Below are 16,950 nucleotides of genomic sequence, written 5' to 3'. Positions count from 1 at the left end.
TTGTGTTTCACAGAAACATATGAGCAGAAGCATCAATTTCCAAGACATTCCCAAAAAGAGCCTCAGTTTCCCATCCTATCTCCCCTAAAAAATCTATTTCCTGAAATATACCTCATAAACTACTTCGACATTTTTTTGAAGTTTAGGCCATATGTTAACTAGAAAAGTACTTGTATTCACTCCAGGGCTACAATCACTGCTAACTAGCCACTTAAACCACAATTATGCAAAAATGAGGGAAAACAGCAAAATGTCATTTATTTTTTTCACTCTTAGCAACTATTTTTCCTTTCTCATTACAACAGAACCAAAATAAAATTCAAAGATGCCTGCTAAGATATTAAGGAATTTAATAAACCTATAAAAAAGTAAAGTTAAGGGCATAAATGGTGGTGGCAGTTTAGTCGCTGAGTTGTGTCCAACTCTTGCAACCCCATGAACTGCATACTTCCAGGCTTCTCTGTCCATAGGATTTCCCAGGCAAGAATACTGGAGTAGGTTGCCATTTCCTTCTCCAAGGGATCTTCCGGAGCCAGGAATCGAACCAGCATCTCCTGCATTGGCAGGCAGATTCTTCACCACTGAGCCGCCAGGAAAGCTCAAAGGCACAAATATCAATAAGTAAATTTACAACATATCTGTAGTGATCCTTTAAAAAGTGAGTGGTGGGTTCCCAAAAAGCCTTACGTAAGAATGCCAAAAGTCTAATTTAACAGTGAAAATGCAGGGGAAAACGGGGTGACATTTCCCCCCGCCAGAGGAAGATGCATTTTTAGTCATTTTACTCCTGTCAGTATCTCACAACTGCTGGCTACGCAGTCAGTTCTCACTAGGGCCAGGGGAGACAGGCCCTAGTGATTTTGAATTCCGAAGGCAGTTCTGAAGCTCTTGGAAAGCAAACAAACCAAAAAAGCCTCCCCGCATACACCGCAGCATCATATAGACAAACGCAGCAGACAGAGCACACGTTACACAGAAAGGGGGCTCCCTCCCTTTGTTTTCTCCGGGAGACTTCATTTAAACTAAACAAGGGACCCTATATACCCAACCTGAGGCACCGCGAAGTTCTCGCAGGGCCGGGATGGCGGGCACGTGGCCGCCTCCCAGCAGCCCCTCCCGCTGCGGCCCGGCCCGCTTCCCAGCCGCGCAGGCCCGGGCTCCTGCAGCCCCCAGGCCAGGCCGACCCCCGCGGGGTGCTGGACGCGGGCGGCCGGGCCCGGGCTCCGGCGGGCCGGGTCTGGGAACGCCGGGCCGCATCTTCAGAGCGGGCCCCCAAGGAGACCAGGAGGGCGGGGAGGGCGCAAACCTTCCTCACAGGATTTCAGTCGGGCCAGAAACCAGCCTCCCGCCGCCCACTCCCAGAGGAAAATGAAAAGTCGGCCTTCTGGGGGGCGGGGAGCCCCTAGACGGCGAGAGCCCCGCGAGCCCCGCTAAGCCTGGAGGGGGGTCCAAGAGGGGGCGGGCCCGCGCCGCCACGCTCCCGGCCGGGGCGAGAAGGAGGGCACCGGGGCCGGTTCTCCGCAGCCCAGGGCGTTGGGGCGGACGCGGCTGGGCCTGCGGAGCTCCGAGGAGGCGGCGGACGCCGGCGCGGCCGGCCCGACCCGGACTCGGCCGCCTCCTCCACGACCCCCCACCTTCCTTCCCCGCCCCCGCCCCCCAACGAGCGGATGCCTCTGAAGAAATAGGGGCTGTGGGAGAGGGCGCAGTCCTCCCGAGCGCGCGAGCCGAGCCGCCGCTACTGACCCCTCAGGCCGCCGCCGTCGCCGCCGCTGTTGCTCGCCCAGATCCCTGGTGAGCCGGCCCCGACCCCGCACCTCAGCGTCTGTCGCTGCCTGCGCGCGTCTCTGACCCCTCTCGCTCTGTTTGTTTTTGTTTTGTTCTACCCAGTAACACGGGGGCGACAGGGCGCCGTTTATTGGCCAACCCGAGGAGGTCTTCTGGCCAATCGTAGCGATGGAGCTGCCGCTGCGGAGGGAAAAGGAGGGAAGTGAAACGTGGAAAGCTGGGCAAGGGCGCGGGAGGACGCATGCGCATCAGGCTTTGGGGCCTGGCTGGTGAGGGAGCCGAGTGACTAGGGAGGTTGGGGGCGGGGGGCTGCTGGGAGGCCCGGCTGGAGGAAAGCGAGGACGGAAGGGCAAGGCCTCAAGCTGCGGGCACCCATCCTCTTTCCACGCCGGTCAGCAGCCTCGGCTGAAGCAAAGGCTTTGGGCTTCCTGAGGGTCCCGGCCTCCATTTGCAGACGCTCCTCAGGGGAATACTCTTAACTTCTCTAATTCCTTCTCCCGCTTAGCTCCTACTGTGTGTAAACCCCATGCTAAGAATATTAGTGAATGCTCTCAACACTTTGAGGTAGAAACCACTCACATTTCATAGATGAGAAAACAGACTCAAAAACTCTTTGAAGTCCCTTTGCTAAATGTGACTACTCTGCTTCCTGGGATTCAAACTCACACGTTTCCGGCTCCAAGGTTGAGGTTTTCAACCATGGCTATAATTTCGTTATTGAAACTTCGGCCTCCCGTGACTGTTCCTGCATCTTTTCCTGCTGTCTAGGTTCTCTTTGGCTAGTCTTTTCCTCACATCTTCCCTAGCTTCCCTGTAACCTGAGACAACCACCAGAACTTTCTGCTGTCTCTTGTCCTCTTGGGAGAGGACTCAGCCAGGATCTGCAGCCAGATTTTCCGATTGTTTGATGTGCAACATCTCAAGGGTGTCCATAGCCTCTTTGGAACCAAACTGCATCCTCCCCCACCAGCAGGCTCCTTCTCCTGGCTTAACTCTTTCTGCCAGTCACCCTGCCTGGGAATCATTTGTAACATACACAAAACAAAAACCTTTTTCACCAGCTTCCCGCTACCTGCTTGGAGCCTCACCTTAGCCCGACGTTCATGGCCCCTTGGCTGTGACAGCAAGACTTTCTAGTCGTATCTCTCCACACCACTCCCAGTCCACACCCACACACACACACCACCGACTGAAATCCACTTGGACCACCCTCTGTTCCATATGTTTTGATATGATCTTCCAGTCCCCTGATTCTTCACAGTTTGGACTTGTTGCACCTATAGAGACACTGCTCACATTCTACCTGGCATTTTATCTGAGTCTCTCTTATTCCCCGTTAGCCTTTCACCTCGTTGAGAGTGAGACCTGTGTTATTCATCTGTTACTGTTGTAGGGCTTAAAAAATGTCTTGCACGTTTACTGTAACAGTGCAATAAATCCAATTTGATCCAGGTTCACAAAGGTTCTTAGCCACTGGTGCTCATCCTCACCTCCTGGCATGGCCAGGCTCTGAATTAGCTTTACCAGTTGCTGTTTAAAAGCAAAGCTTCCTGATCAAAAGTCAGTTTCATTTTGTTGTTTTCTCCCATCACCTGCAACTCTCCATTCCCTTCTCTGACAGAGTACCTCTGTCCTCCACTGAGCACTGACTGCTGACTCTTTTCTTTCATCCGTCCTGCTCTTTCTGCTTGGTTTCTCTTTTTCTGATTCCTGCAGATTCTTTCTTTTATTCTTTTAACATATAACCTATGGCACACACAGGCTGCAGTGGGGAAGCACTCCAAGAACTGAGATAACGAGAGAGTAGAATATGATTACCTATTTCTAAAAGCATCTAAAACAACCACTATCTTCAAGAAAATTACCCTTAAAAGGACCTATTATAAAGTAAAATGTTCACATTCTTTTTTACCTATTATCTCAAAGGCTACCCATGATGCCTGGCATCCCAGGACCCACCTTAGGGAATGCCCTGTTGTTGGATGTGATTGATCAGTTTGGACCAGGCAGTCAGGAAGTAGGGTTCTAGTCCTAACTCTCCTCACTAGCTATGTGTGAGAACTTCAGCCCCGCTTGGAACCTCTGTTTTTCCACCAGTAAAGTTCAGAAATTGGCCTCAGTTACTAGTTCCCAGGATATTTTGCAAAGAACCTGAATTTTGTGGAACTTTTATGGATATTTTTTAAATGGAGGAGGGATTATTTCATAATTAAGTTGACTTGAAAATCAATTGCTTAAGTAAAGCTAAAACTGGTTTTTGGTTTTTTGTTTTGTTTGTTGCCCCAACTCTCCTCTGTATCGTTCAGAATCTGATGTGCCTTGAGAATCTTGAGGGACTAGAGTAGGAAGTTCAGTAACATTTTTCTGACTGACTTAAATCCAGAACAAAAGTAACAGAATCAGTGTTGGAAACCAGTTAGAAATATACAGATGACAGCCTCTATCATCAACATTCCTCCCAGCTGTTTTGAACACTGGCTGCTTGTAGAATTGAAAAAACAGAATAAGCTGAAAAATGAAAAAGCACCAACCAAGCACCGCTAAATCAATCCTCAGATATTTACTGTGTGCTAGTTCTATGAAAAGCACAGAGCTGATCCAGGTGTGTTCTTGGCAAAAGGCATCGTGTTCTACATTAGGGGAGGTGATATCTGAAGCGTAGAGCTGCCCAAGCTCTTGGATCACTATGTACCTTTTCATTTCACATTATAATTGCTCACAAACTGACTTTTCCATTTCCTAAAGCCCTGTTCCTGGGGGTTCTATTAATTTGGCTGCTGAATGAGAGAAAAGGAGAGAGCCCTTCCCCGTAATTCATTCTCTCCTGAATGATGGAACTACAACTTTCATTTCCTTTAAAAATGACCCATTGCAGGAGCTTAAGAGATGAAGGGTCACTGCTACGGCTGGGGATGAGATAACTCTTCAGAGGTGGCCACAGAAACTCTGGGCTGTGTGGTCAGTTAGACATTATGTACTTTGTCTTCCCCAGACCCTTCATGTTTAAGCATTAGTTGATACCTGCTGCTGCTGCTGCTAAGTCGATTCAGTCGTGTCCAATTCTGTGCGACCCCACAGACGGCAGCCCACCAGGCTCCACCATCCCTGGGATTCTCCAGACAAGAACACTGGAGTGGGTTGCCATTTCCTTCTCCAATGCATAAAAGTGAAAGTGAAGTCGCTCAGTCGTGTCCAACTCTTAGCGACCCCATGGACCGAAGCCTATCAGGCTTCTCTGTTGGGGCACAAAGAGTGTTTACTTTGTTAAGGTGTATGGGGGCGGGATGAGGGTGGTTTCTAGTTTTATGCCTCTTAAGACAAGTTATTGACTGTGTCCAAAGCTAGTTGCGTTGCTTTGGTTGTTTCACTTCCCCTCTGGTTTGATCAAATGTCTCGATTTCTTGCACTGTAAGGGAGTTGGCCCTCCAGGGACTCTTGAAAGAGCTATTTCACTTCTGATACCCCGTGATACTGGGCAAGGCACTAAGATGGCACCTCTGGGATTCTGGTAGTGGGGGGACAAGTGATGAGAAGGTTTGCTGTGGTGGCAGGGGAGAATTCTACCAGGTTTGAACAGAGGGACTATCATTCTCAACCCAGGGCTTTCTCTGAATGCAACACTCAGATAATATCACCTCCCTCCATCCCGAAGGCCAGTGTAGGGCTGGGAGTGCTAATGAGCTAATGTGGATAAATTGCTTAGAAAGGTACAGATGCTAGGCAAAAGATAAGCACCCCAGATTACTGCTATTGCCTGTAGAACCCTCTAAGGCCTTTTCATTCACTGGGCAAAGCCCCATTTGAGAACACAAGTTTCTTAGTAAGCAGTGTTCATGCCCGTAAATGAGATCAAGAAGAAGCCACCCCTCTTTGGGCACTACGGGAGGCCTTTGCCCACTTCCTTCCAAAGAACTTTCAGACACTACTGTCGCTTACAACAACTTTATCTGCTTGAACTGACATCTTGCCTCCTATTCAGTCAAACCAAAAACTGAATTCCAGGAATTCCTGTAAGGCACTGAGTTGTTCTTTAGCACAAATGGTAAAAGGCATGAAAAACATGCTCTGAAGAAAGAGAGAGCTGCAAAAAGAATCCTAAAGATGACAGTAGCTGACATTTGTGTTGACACTTACTGAGCACTTTCGCCCCCTCCCTGTGAAGTCCACAAGCAGGTATCACTCTCTCTGCTTTACAGATGAGGAAAATGAGACTTGAATAGATTACTTGTAACCATGGGAATTTATATTTTATCCTGAAAAGAAATTGGGGGATCTCTAATCCAAACCCGTTGTTTTACAAATGGAGAAACAGAGAACCAGAGAAGTGAAGTGAGTTGCTCAAATCAACACACCTAGTTAGTAGCAGAGCCAGAGTGCAGATGAAGTCCTAGGGTCTCAACCTTGCACAGGCAGGGAACATGTTGACAGGGAGAGTCCAGACCTTCTGGCATTCCGTCCTGGCCTACATTATCTCTGCCACTCAACTCTGAGTCTCATGGATGTAAGTTAAATACGTGAACGCATGTCTGGTTCCCAGAGACTCAGATGAGCCCGTTTTGAAGATGTGGGCTTTCTGTAAGTGAGGAAAGAGTGTATTAACATAGGGCCTGGGAGGCTTTGGATGATGTTCAGAAGCTGTTCTTGGGGGCATTTTCAAGAATCTCTTTCCTAGAGTAAACAGCATAGAGTCATGTGAAGCATGGCATGAAGAAGTAGATGCAGTTGTTTAAAAATAGTGTGTACCAAGAAAGGCTAATGAGGTTTTACTTCCCCATTTCAAGTTTTGAGGGGTTTTCTTGGTGCATTCATCATTGTGTTCTTCCCCCACCCCCACCAGATCACCTTTGCTACCTGAGGACCTAGAAATAAGCAAAATTAGGGTCAAGGAACTCCAGCAGATCATCTTTTCCCAAAAAGCCCGTAAATTGTAACACACCTCCTACACCTGGCCTGAGTTGTAAGCTCATGAAAACTCTGGCTCCTCAGAATTGTGCAATTATAGTACCATTCAGCCCAGTGCTTCCAGTGCTTTCTACAAACTGCCACACCCCACATCAAATTAACTGTGTTGGGTCAGAGTAAAGAAGAAGTTCTCCAGTTGTGTCTCTGAAGTTTTTATTTTTTTCATTCTTCTGGAGCATTGGGTCCTCGGCTAGGCTCTGCACTTTTTGGAGTTCATCCCCTCTTCTCCAGTGAGCTCTGAGTGCACGTAAACTGCCATTACTCACCCCACTAGTCTGTATCTGCACAGTTGCAGCTTGCCACCCAAAGCAGGCCCAAGGAGTCTGACATGGAAATGATGTGGACTGTGTGCTGGAAATAAGAGGTGCGATCATGGGTTATGATTATGAGAGCCTGACTGACAGAGAAACACAACTAGGGAAGGCTTGAGGGGGTGGAGAGCAGGCCGAAGAGGTCAGTGCTGGACAGAGGGAAACATACCAAGAAAAGGAAGTTAATAATCAAACGTCTATCTATTTGGGGGATAAAAAGAAAGTAGTGGAAAGTAAGAAAAGAATGGGGGTGAGCCAAGAGGTATAGTGCTTTTTATTATGAAATGTTTATGATAAAGTGAAGTTAACCCCATGGAAGGTCAGAGACAGATGAAGATCCTGGGAGATGGCCTAGTGAGGCCAACTTGCTCAGAATACAGATGAAAGAACTGAGGCCTGGAAAGAGCAAGAGGTCTGGCTCCCGGCATGTTACAGAGAGCCACCCCATCCCTCCTCCTGTATGCGCTGGCTCCCTTTCTCCACGTGGGTCGATGCAGTGCCTTGGCCTTCAGCCCTCACTCTTCCTCCGTTCCTCCATCCCTCCCTTCCTTCCTTCCCTCCATCCTTCTTCCATCCCTCCCCCTCTCCCTCTCTTTCTCTTTCTTCCTTCTTTCCTTTCTCCTTTATTTCTTTCCAGAAAGGGCAGTTTCAGAATGAAAAACAAGGACTGACATTTTAAAGCAGCTCCAGGAAATCCCCCAATTCTACATTTCACACAACGTGATTGGCAGCCCTCCAGCACAACTGACAAAGAAAGTCAGCATAGCAGGGACTAGCAGGAAACAAGGCACGCTTTAAGAACCAAGAATTCCAAAGAAAGAAAGAGAAGCAGCTCCTGACAGGGCCACTTAAAATCTTACCACCATTTCTTGTTTTGTGTATGTGTGCGTTCATGGTGTGTGTTTCATTTCCAGAAAGCTCTCTTTGAGGGCAATGAATCTAGGTCAGTGATTTATTGATAAGCTTCAAAGGGTGCACAAACGTGTCAACAATATTTGCAAATTTTATGATGAATATGTATTTTCTGACCCAAGGGGTCTGTAACTTCATTCATAATCATAATAAGACCCCCAAAAGAGTCATGTCCCAGAAAAGATCAAGAACTTCTGGAACACAGCATACTATTACTTTTAGGCTCACCTTCAGAGAGGATGCTCCACCAAGAAATGCTTCTGGCCTCTCCTTGGTATGTCAAACCAGGTGCAGAATCCAAGTGCCTTCAAAGTAACCACGAAAGGGAAATAAATCAAAATCATGGTGGTTTTGGAGATAACAGTGGTCCTAGAAAGAGCTGGAATGACATTTTAGGACATCCTAATAGTCTGGTGGCTCAGATGGTAAAGCGTCTACCTGCAATACGGGAGACCCGGGTTTGATCCCTGGGTTGGGAAGATCTCCTGGAGAAGGAAATGGCAACCTATTCCAGTATTCCTGCCTGGAGAATCCCAGGGACGGAGGAGCCTGGTAGGCTATAGTCTATGGGGTCGCAAAGAATCAGACAGGACTGAGAGTCTTCACTTCACTTCACTTCAATAGTCACTCCAGTCAGGTATGACAGTGCCCTTCCATTTTGTTGACCTCGATAGGTCAGATATATAAACAGAAATCAAACCAATATTGCAAAGCAATCATCAATTAAAAATAAATTTTAAGACCCTGAGCCTCTTAAACAAAGTCCATAGCTCCCATATCCATGAATTTATCTTTTAAGAACTCTTGAAATTACTCAAGAGAGGAAGCAGTAGGTGTTGTCTCTCAAAATATGCTCCACCTGTGTTCCACCACAAAAGCATTCTAGGATGAAGTAACTTGGAGAAAACTCCTGATCATCTGTCCTGTTGTAGGATCACCATAAACAATGGTTTTCTAAAGGTTCTGAAAAATCCTGGCAGAAGTAAGCTCATTTCATTTTCTTCAACCCAATGTTTGCTGACCTTGCTTGACCATGGCACTTTTTTTTTTTTTTTACATAATATCTATTCAGATTTTATGAAATATACCCTGGAAAGCAATGACACAGTAGAACCTGAGATAGAAGGCTGGAAGCCTGGATTACAACCCTAGATCTGCTACTCATTGGATGTGGCCACTTGAGAGCTCTAAAGGTGTAGAGCTTTAAAGGTCTCCCAGATTCTTTGCTGAGCGATGATCTACATAGTATGATATCTTGGTTTCTGCATATAGCTATTTTCTACAATTATGCATATTTCATCCAGGAGACTATTCAAAAGTACCTGCTATCCTATAAGCCACAGTCTCTTAGGAATCCTTTGAATAGAGAAAGCAAATTTCTAAGCACTAGACAGGATGGAACCACACTGCCAAGTAGGGGCAGCTTTATCACTGTGATGAGTGCATGGGGAAAGCTCAAAGCCCTACACCTTAGTAAACACAAAGGCAACAGACAGGAGACTGTGTGTGTTTGATGGGGCTACTGTTTTGGAAACTGCACAACCTCTTTGACGCCACCAAGGTTTTTACTAAGCATGACCTTAAAAGCAAATGCCTCTTTTCAAAGGACCGAAGTTATTCCCATAGGCATTATTATCCTCTGGGAGAATCCCCTATCTCAGAGAAAAGGAGTGCTGACTCCAGCTCACTTTCAAAGGTGTTTAACAACCTGATGGCAAGCTTTCCCATGGAGTACTAGAGGCCTGGGAACACTAAGTACTACCTGTAAAGGTCTTGGACTCTTACACAATCAGTGGAGAATTAGCCCAAGGTGACGAATTAAGACTACAATGTGTCTTCTGCATCCGAGGCACAGGAAGTTCTATAAAAATTTTGCAGGCATAACATAGGGAAGATGTCATAAAAAGCAGGAGCCCCAGGCTACAGGGAACAGGGCCAGAAAATAAGTTAGAACTTGTTCCACAGGAGGGCTTTCCCCAGCCACCACTGTGGCAGTGTCTGTGTCCCTGTATCCAGGTGGGCCACATGTTCAGGCAGGCTGTGCTATATGCATCTTCTTGCTTCAAATAGGGAATCTTAAATCTCCCTCAACACCCTTTTGCTCCTTGGTGCTCCGTGAAATTTAACCAGTTTAGCAAAGCATATCCACGTCTTCCCAGTTGAGAACACACTGCCTTGTCTTTAAAAGGCTGGGATCAATAAATGGAGAACTATACAGCTGTATTAGAGAAGGCAAGGGCACCCCACTCCAGTACTCTTGCCTGGAAAATCCCATGGACGGAGGAGCCTGGTGGGCTGCAGTCCATGGTGTCACTAAGAGTCAGACACAACTGAGTGACTTCACTTTCACTTTTCACTTTCATGCATTGGAGAAGGGAATGGCAACCCACTCCAGTGTTCTTGCCTGGAGAATCCCAGGGACAGGGGAGCCTGGTGGGCTGCCATCTATGGGGTCGCAGAGTCGGACACGACTTAGTAGCAGCAGTAGCAGCATACAGCTATATGAAAGAACAGGGACGGTCTCTATATACGCCAGTGGAAAATTCTCTAAGAATGCATTAGGTACAGATCAATGTTAATATATGCCACTTTATCTTACAACAAAGAGGAACAAATAATATTTATTGACTTGTTTATGTTTGTGTAAAGAAAGGATATACCAGAAACGAATACAACTTTTACATCTATAAGGACTGAGGGGAGATGAGATATACTGGGTCCAGGATGGGACAAGGTTTTATAGCATATACCTGTTTTGTTGTTGTTGTTGTTTAGTTGCTAAGTCATGTCTAAATCTTTTGTGACCCCACAGGTAACTGTAACCTGTCAAACTCCGCTGTCCATGGGATTTTCCAGGCAAGAATACTGGAGTGGGTTGCCAGTTCCTTCTCCAGGGAATCTTCCCGACCCAGGGACTGAACTCAGGTCTCCTGCATTACAGGCAGATTTTTTTTTTTACCATTGAGCCACCTGAGAAACTCTATAACTGTTTATATGCCCACATGCGTGTATGTTAATTAATTCATCTCAGTCGTGTCCAGCTCTTTGCAATCCTATGGACCATAACCTGCCAAGGCTCCTCTGTCCATGGGATTCTCCAGGCAAGAAACTGGAGTGGGTTACCATGCCTTCCTCCAGGGGATGTTCCTGATCCAGGGATTGAATCCATGTCTCTTATGTCTCCTGCATTGGCAAGTGGGTTCTTTACCACTAGCACCACTGCTGCTGCTGCTAAGTCACTTCAGTCGTGTCCGACTCTGTGCGACCATGGCAGCCCACTAGGCTCCTCTGTCCCTGGGATTCTCCAGGCAAGAATACTGGAGTGGGTTGCCATTTCCTTCTCCAATGCATGAAAGTGAAAAGTGAAAGTGAAGTCACTCAGTCGTGTCCGCCGGGAAGCCACATATCTGTTTATACTCCAGTAATTTTTGGACATATTATAAAGTATAACAGCTTAGGTTCTGGAATTAACAGAACTAGGTTCAAATACTGGCTCTTGTGTTTTCTAATTCCAGGCAAGTTACTTATCTGTGATCCTCAGTTTCCTCACCTATAAAGTCACCTGAATCATACAGTACCTATTGCATTAAGGCTGCTGTTCAAAACTGTTTGTAAAGTACTCAACAGGATGCCTGATGTATTGTAAATACCTAATTAACAATAATACTGTGGTTGCTGTTAACATTACTAGTACTTATTGAATGCTGACTGATTCTTCTGACTTGGATAAAATATGAGAAATTTTGCCCAGGTCAGGGCAGAATGAAGCGTTTCTTTCTCCATCATTCCCACAGTAAGCCTTTCTGGTCTCATGCTGATCTCCCAGGCTCAGCTTTTTGTTTTCACATTGGCTCCCCAGTAGTCTGTGGGTTCCTGAGAGTCCTAAACCCTGCTCCTGCATCAGGCACAGAATAGGGGATTGTCAATAAACGTCTGGAACTAATTCAGTTTCGATTTTCTGTAGGAGAGCCCGTCTGAGGCTGCCGGTGGGAGTTTCACTTCCTGGTCTGACCTAGCAGATGTCTGCCTGTCACTCTCTGGGTCTGCAGGAAGTTGCTGGGAGAACAAACAGCAACAAGCTGCCTTCAGAGCTCGCAGCTGAAGACTGGCTGTGCTGAAAACGTGCCAAGGAGGGGAACTGTGGCGATTGGAGGGGCTTCCAGGAGCTGCAGGAAACTGGAGCTCTCCCGGGAGCCCAGGCACACTGGATACGGGCAGAACGTGCAGAAGAACACTCCAGCTGTCCTGGGAACGTGCTGACCTGATGGGCTGGGCCAGGGGTGATGTTTCTGCCTTAGGGCAGGGGCCGGGCCCAACAGCCCCTGAGCTATTTCTGCTCTCACTGGGTTGGCTTCACTGGGGAGAGCATGGTGCAGAGGAAGAGCTGACAAAAATAAAACCTGAGTGTTGAAGTGCTCGCAGGAAGTCTGTGGGTCTGCGAGCCAGAGCAGAGCATAGGTGTTCGGGTGACACACCACATGAAAGCTGCCTGAAGATCAGACCATACAACAACACCCTGCCTCGATTTGCATCTGGGTGTTTCTTCTTTCAGGAGTCTGGTTGACAGCACCTACTGTGGTCAGGCAGATCGGGGTCTGGAGCTGACCTCTGCCACCACTGATGGCTGACCTTAGCCAGGGGGCCTCTCTGAGCCTCACCTTCCTTATCTGGGACCCTTTCAGAGACTTAATCCAAAAATATATGCTAAAGGATTAAGCCTTTATGTAATAAATATGTTTCCTTCCTTCTCTGTTAAACTCTATTAAAGGTGAAGGACAAGGTCTTCAGTAAGAAGGTGAAATTTTACTGCAGAGGTAACATGCACTAAACATAGCATACACATACATCCCTCACGTACACACACCTATGCATACCGTGTACATATACTATGTACACTGTGCTTAGTCACTCAGTTGTGTCCAATTCATTGCTACCCCATGGACTGTAGCCCGCCAGGCTCCTCTGTCCATGGGGATTCTCTAGGCAAGAATACTGGAGTGGGTCGCCATGCCCTCCTCACTATATGCACTACACACAAATATACCACGTATACCTGTGCACACCATGTTCGTATACTATACACACTGCACACACATTTACACCACAGATACCTATACACACCATGTACACAAACCACACCCATACACATCACACACCACACACACATACTCCTGCCAAGTTTAAAACCTTCATCAATCAACAACTCTAAACTTCACAGCTCTTCTGTTGGCTGCTCCCTAATTGGAAACAGATTGTCTTCTCCCCACCCCCCCGCCCAGCTGTTTCTGGGGCAGAGTTCCTCTAAATGTGGGTCTACTCATGGTGATTCTGTTTTCCTTTTCTCGGTCAACAGTCATTCGACACCACTACCCAGGTGTTCTCCAGAGCTCTATCCTTGCGTTAGTTCAGAAACCTGGGAACTGAGGGAATGCTTACAAAAATTCATAGCTTTTGCCACACGTGCCTGAGCATACTTCATGATGTCAGGCCTCACCACAGCCAGCAAAATACTTCTATTATCCTCTCACACAGCAGATAAGAAAGTTGAAGCTCAGAAAGATTTTAAAAATAGTCCAAGGCCTTCCAAGCAGTAACAGGCAGGATTTGAACCTAAGGACCGGTTAGCCTGAGCTGTTCCCACTGCCCAGTGCAGCCTGGCAACACAAAGTCCAGCTGGAGCCCTTGAGGAGTTCCTATTCCACAGCCCTGATACCACCCAGGCTCTTTCTCTCCAAAGTTTCTAGCTGGGTTCCTGTTGGCCCCAGCTCCCTCTGCACCCCTCTGCCCTCCTCCCTCTTGGGAGCCTCAGGCTTTGCCTTCTTGGAGCAGAGCCCTGCAGGCAGCAGGGCCTCTATTTCCCCTGTTCCCATCAGCACAGCCAATGCAAACTTCTCACTGGGAAACACTGCACCCTCGGGACAAAGGCTCTGTGTGATGTTCTAGTACCTGCCTGTTGGGTCTTCTGTGAAAAGACCCATCTGGGGTGGCTGGGCTGCCAGGCCTGGGACAGGCAAAGTTCATAAACAGCTTCTCCAGCCACAGAACTCAGGCTGGACTGGAGCCACGTACTGTCTGCCTCAGTGCTTACACCCTCCCTGGCCTTGGTCAGCCAGAGCCCATTTCTGGGAAAGCAGCAGGATATCTGGGTGTTTGGGGGGCTGAAGCTGGGGCCCTTTTCACAACAGAAAATAGATTTTGGAGTCAGGCAGACCCAGGTGTAAATCCCAACTCTGCCTTCCTCTAGCTGTCTCACTTTGAGAAATTGGCTTCTGCTGGCTGAACCTCAGCTCTCTCAGCTATAAACGAAATGAAAAACTATCCACCATCCCTAGCCCAGTACTTGGATCTCTAAAATGCAAGGGAGGGACTTCTCTGGTGGTCCAGCAGTTAAGACTTCCAATGCATAAGGCTTGGGTTCAGTCCCTGGTTGGGGAACTAAGATCCCACATGCCCAGTGGCCCCAAAATTAATGAAAATAAAATTGTTAAATTTTAGAAATTAAATTCAAGGGAAGGATTGGGCCTTGAGATTTCTGTCTAAAATGCTCTCCACAAAGCTAGGCTGGAGGTGTCCTTCCCTGCTCATGGGACATTGGGAAATTTGAAGTATCGCTGTGTCTCTCAAGCTGAGCTCAGCCATCGGGGAGAGTTTTTGGTTTAATTCAACAATTTTTACTGAGCACCCCACAACATCCTGTACCGTTTTAAGATCTCAGGGTACAAAGATAAGTATAGGCCCTGCCCTTAAGGAGTTCATAGACTAGACCAGGAGGAGTGATAAGAACCATAAAAACAAGTATAATATGCAGTGGAAAGTGATAAGTATGCTAGGAGGGGTACAGATAAAAGACGATGAAGCTGGAGAGCAGAAAGAGGGTGATTCTAGGCTGGGAGGGAGATAAAGCTGTGGCCAGTGCATGAAGGGTCTTGAATGATAGTTTGCACTTTATGGGGCCGTGCTGTGGGAAGCTGTTACAGGCTGTTGACTAGGGTAGGGAGCAGATCAGGGTCATGATGACTGGAGAGTTAGTCCTCTACCACCTGGAACACCAGACTGTGGAATTTCTAAAGAGAAAGACTCAGGTTCCACCATTTTTTACAAGGGCTTTATTTCCTGCATGAAGTATTGGGTTGGCCAAAAAGTTCATTTGGATTTTTCCATACCATCTTATGGAAAAACCTGAAGGAATATTTTGGCCAACCCCGAAGTTCAGGATTTGGATACAATGTGCAGGGTCCGAAGCTGCCCCTTGCTCCTGTTCTTGCATGTTGCACGGCCCCATGCCCCTCTTTCTCCTCTGTGGCCCTGCATGAAAGACGTGAGAATGAGGCCTGTGGGGCAGGAGGCCGGCACCCAGCTCCGGGGAATGGTCTTGGCTCCACAGACAAAGTGTCCTGGGACCTTTGCTGTCCTGCCAGTTTGCTTTGGCTCAGCTCACAACCTCCTGGGATGGAGTTGGCCTGTGGAGGAAAGAATGTGTCACAGAGTTGCAATTGGCTGAAGTTGCCTGAGAAGCGTGTGCGTGTGTGTGTGTGTACATGTGCACGCACTCAGGACTCAGTTTTGCAGCTGATTGCAATCTGGTCAGTACTGTGCAGGCTTCAGCACATCGCTATCTACAGATGATAAGGTGGAACGATCCCTGGCAGGACCCAGCTGTGCTCAACTAGCCCTCGAGATGTAAACACAGCTGTTTGCCAGGCTCTCATTTCTAACGATGAAGGGGCCTACGTCGATAGCAGAAGGGATCCAGGTGGATCATAGGTTTGGTTCAGCCTCCCAGAGAAGCAAGGGTCTGCAGCTGGCCTAATCTACTGGTGGGAAACACGAAGACACAATGATGAATTCCGCCCCCGCCAAGCTCCTGCCACTTGGCTCATCAAGGAGAGCACGTCCAGAGCGGGGCCTGACAGGGCCACGGAGCTGAGGAAGACATCCTGGTTTTAGTGCTTGTTCTGCCACTCAGCTACCATCGTGACCTTGACCAATCACCTTGTCTCTGTGGCATTTATCTCCTCATCTGTAAAGTGGGACTAATGCTTTCATCAATGTGAATACTAGGAAGAAAATCCCAAAGGCTTCTGAATAATCAAAAGAAGTTAATCCATCTGTCAGTCTACCTCATAGTCTTTACTCCAAGAAAAGCTTACCTTAGCTCTTCTCTTGAAACCTATGTTTTCTCATAATGAGAATATGGTTGGTTTTCTGACTTCCTGGCTGACCACAAATGACAAACGATTGATTAGCAGGGAGTTGGGTCTGCTAAAGATAGGAACTGACGACTGACGTCATCATCCTAGGAACTGATGACTGATGGAACACAAAAGGCAACCAAGAAAGCAAAGAAGGAGAAAAAAGCTGTTGAGCAGAAATAAGATCTTTAAAAGCAACACAACCCATGTATTAATAGCACTCAAGCAAACGTGTCTACACATGTCAGTAGCTCTGAAGGCCATCAGGCCTAAGAGACTATTGTGATAACTGAACCTTCAAGGACTTTTCGAGGAAATTTCAAATGACTGCACTGTATTTCTACTGTTAGCAAGGCAGTTTTATAGAATATTATTTTAGAAAAAATTTCCTTGCAAATATTTTAAATAAATAATGCTTGGGTGCTTAAATGGGAAATTTTCCAATATCCTGAACAATTCGACACTGCCCAACCAAGGGGACAGTGATGGGTAATCCCTTGGTTTTGAATTGTTCTTGAAGGCTGGCTGTGTAGGAATGATCCTAATTATCATACTTGTTGATGAGTTGGCCTGGAATGTATTGGGTTAGCCAAAAATTTCATTGGTGTTTTTGTACTATCTTGTGCAAAAACTGGAATGAACTTTTTGGCCAAGTCAATAAATTTATTTTGCCTTGGCTGTTGTTTAGAGGGTGGACTTTTCCCAAGATATGTGGCAAGCCTACTGTGGAAGGAGAGAGGGAGGAACCAGGAAATAAAATTTCTGTCCAGAAGAAGCATCCTTTTCAA

The 16,950-nt window shown here is 47.1% G+C and overlaps 1 protein-coding gene and 1 long non-coding RNA gene across 4 annotated transcripts in view; one reads left to right on the top strand and one right to left on the bottom strand.

The window, feature by feature from the left end:
* Window positions 1–1,889, bottom strand: part of PDCD4 (programmed cell death 4) — a 30,487-nt gene extending 28,598 nt beyond the window's left edge. Inside the window, exon 1 of the mRNA XM_055424671.2 lies at window positions 1,744–1,889. The gene's annotated coding sequence lies outside the window, so the exon portion shown is untranslated. The remainder of the gene's footprint in view (window positions 1–1,743) is intronic.
* Window positions 975–15,037, top strand: LOC148776027 (uncharacterized). 3 transcript variants are annotated; one of them, XR_016038793.1, is made up of 4 exons: window positions 1,046–1,791; window positions 1,888–2,054; window positions 10,783–10,826; window positions 11,935–15,030. It is a non-coding gene; the product is annotated as an uncharacterized LOC148776027 (long non-coding RNA). The 3 variants fall into 3 exon arrangements; XR_016038792.1 differs by lacking the exon at window positions 1,888–2,054 and having other exon boundaries at window positions 975–1,791; window positions 11,935–15,031; XR_016038794.1 differs by lacking the exons at window positions 1,888–2,054; window positions 10,783–10,826 and having other exon boundaries at window positions 975–1,791; window positions 11,935–15,037.
* Window positions 15,038–16,950: the final 1,913 nt, after the last annotated feature.

The sequence above is a fragment of the Moschus berezovskii genome, chromosome 12, assembly GCF_049115385.1.
Source record: "Moschus berezovskii isolate FMDL1 chromosome 12, NW_MosBer_1.0, whole genome shotgun sequence".
Classification (NCBI taxonomy): Eukaryota; Metazoa; Chordata; class Mammalia; order Artiodactyla; family Moschidae; genus Moschus; species Moschus berezovskii.
This window is presented reverse-complemented; position numbering and strand designations above follow the sequence as displayed.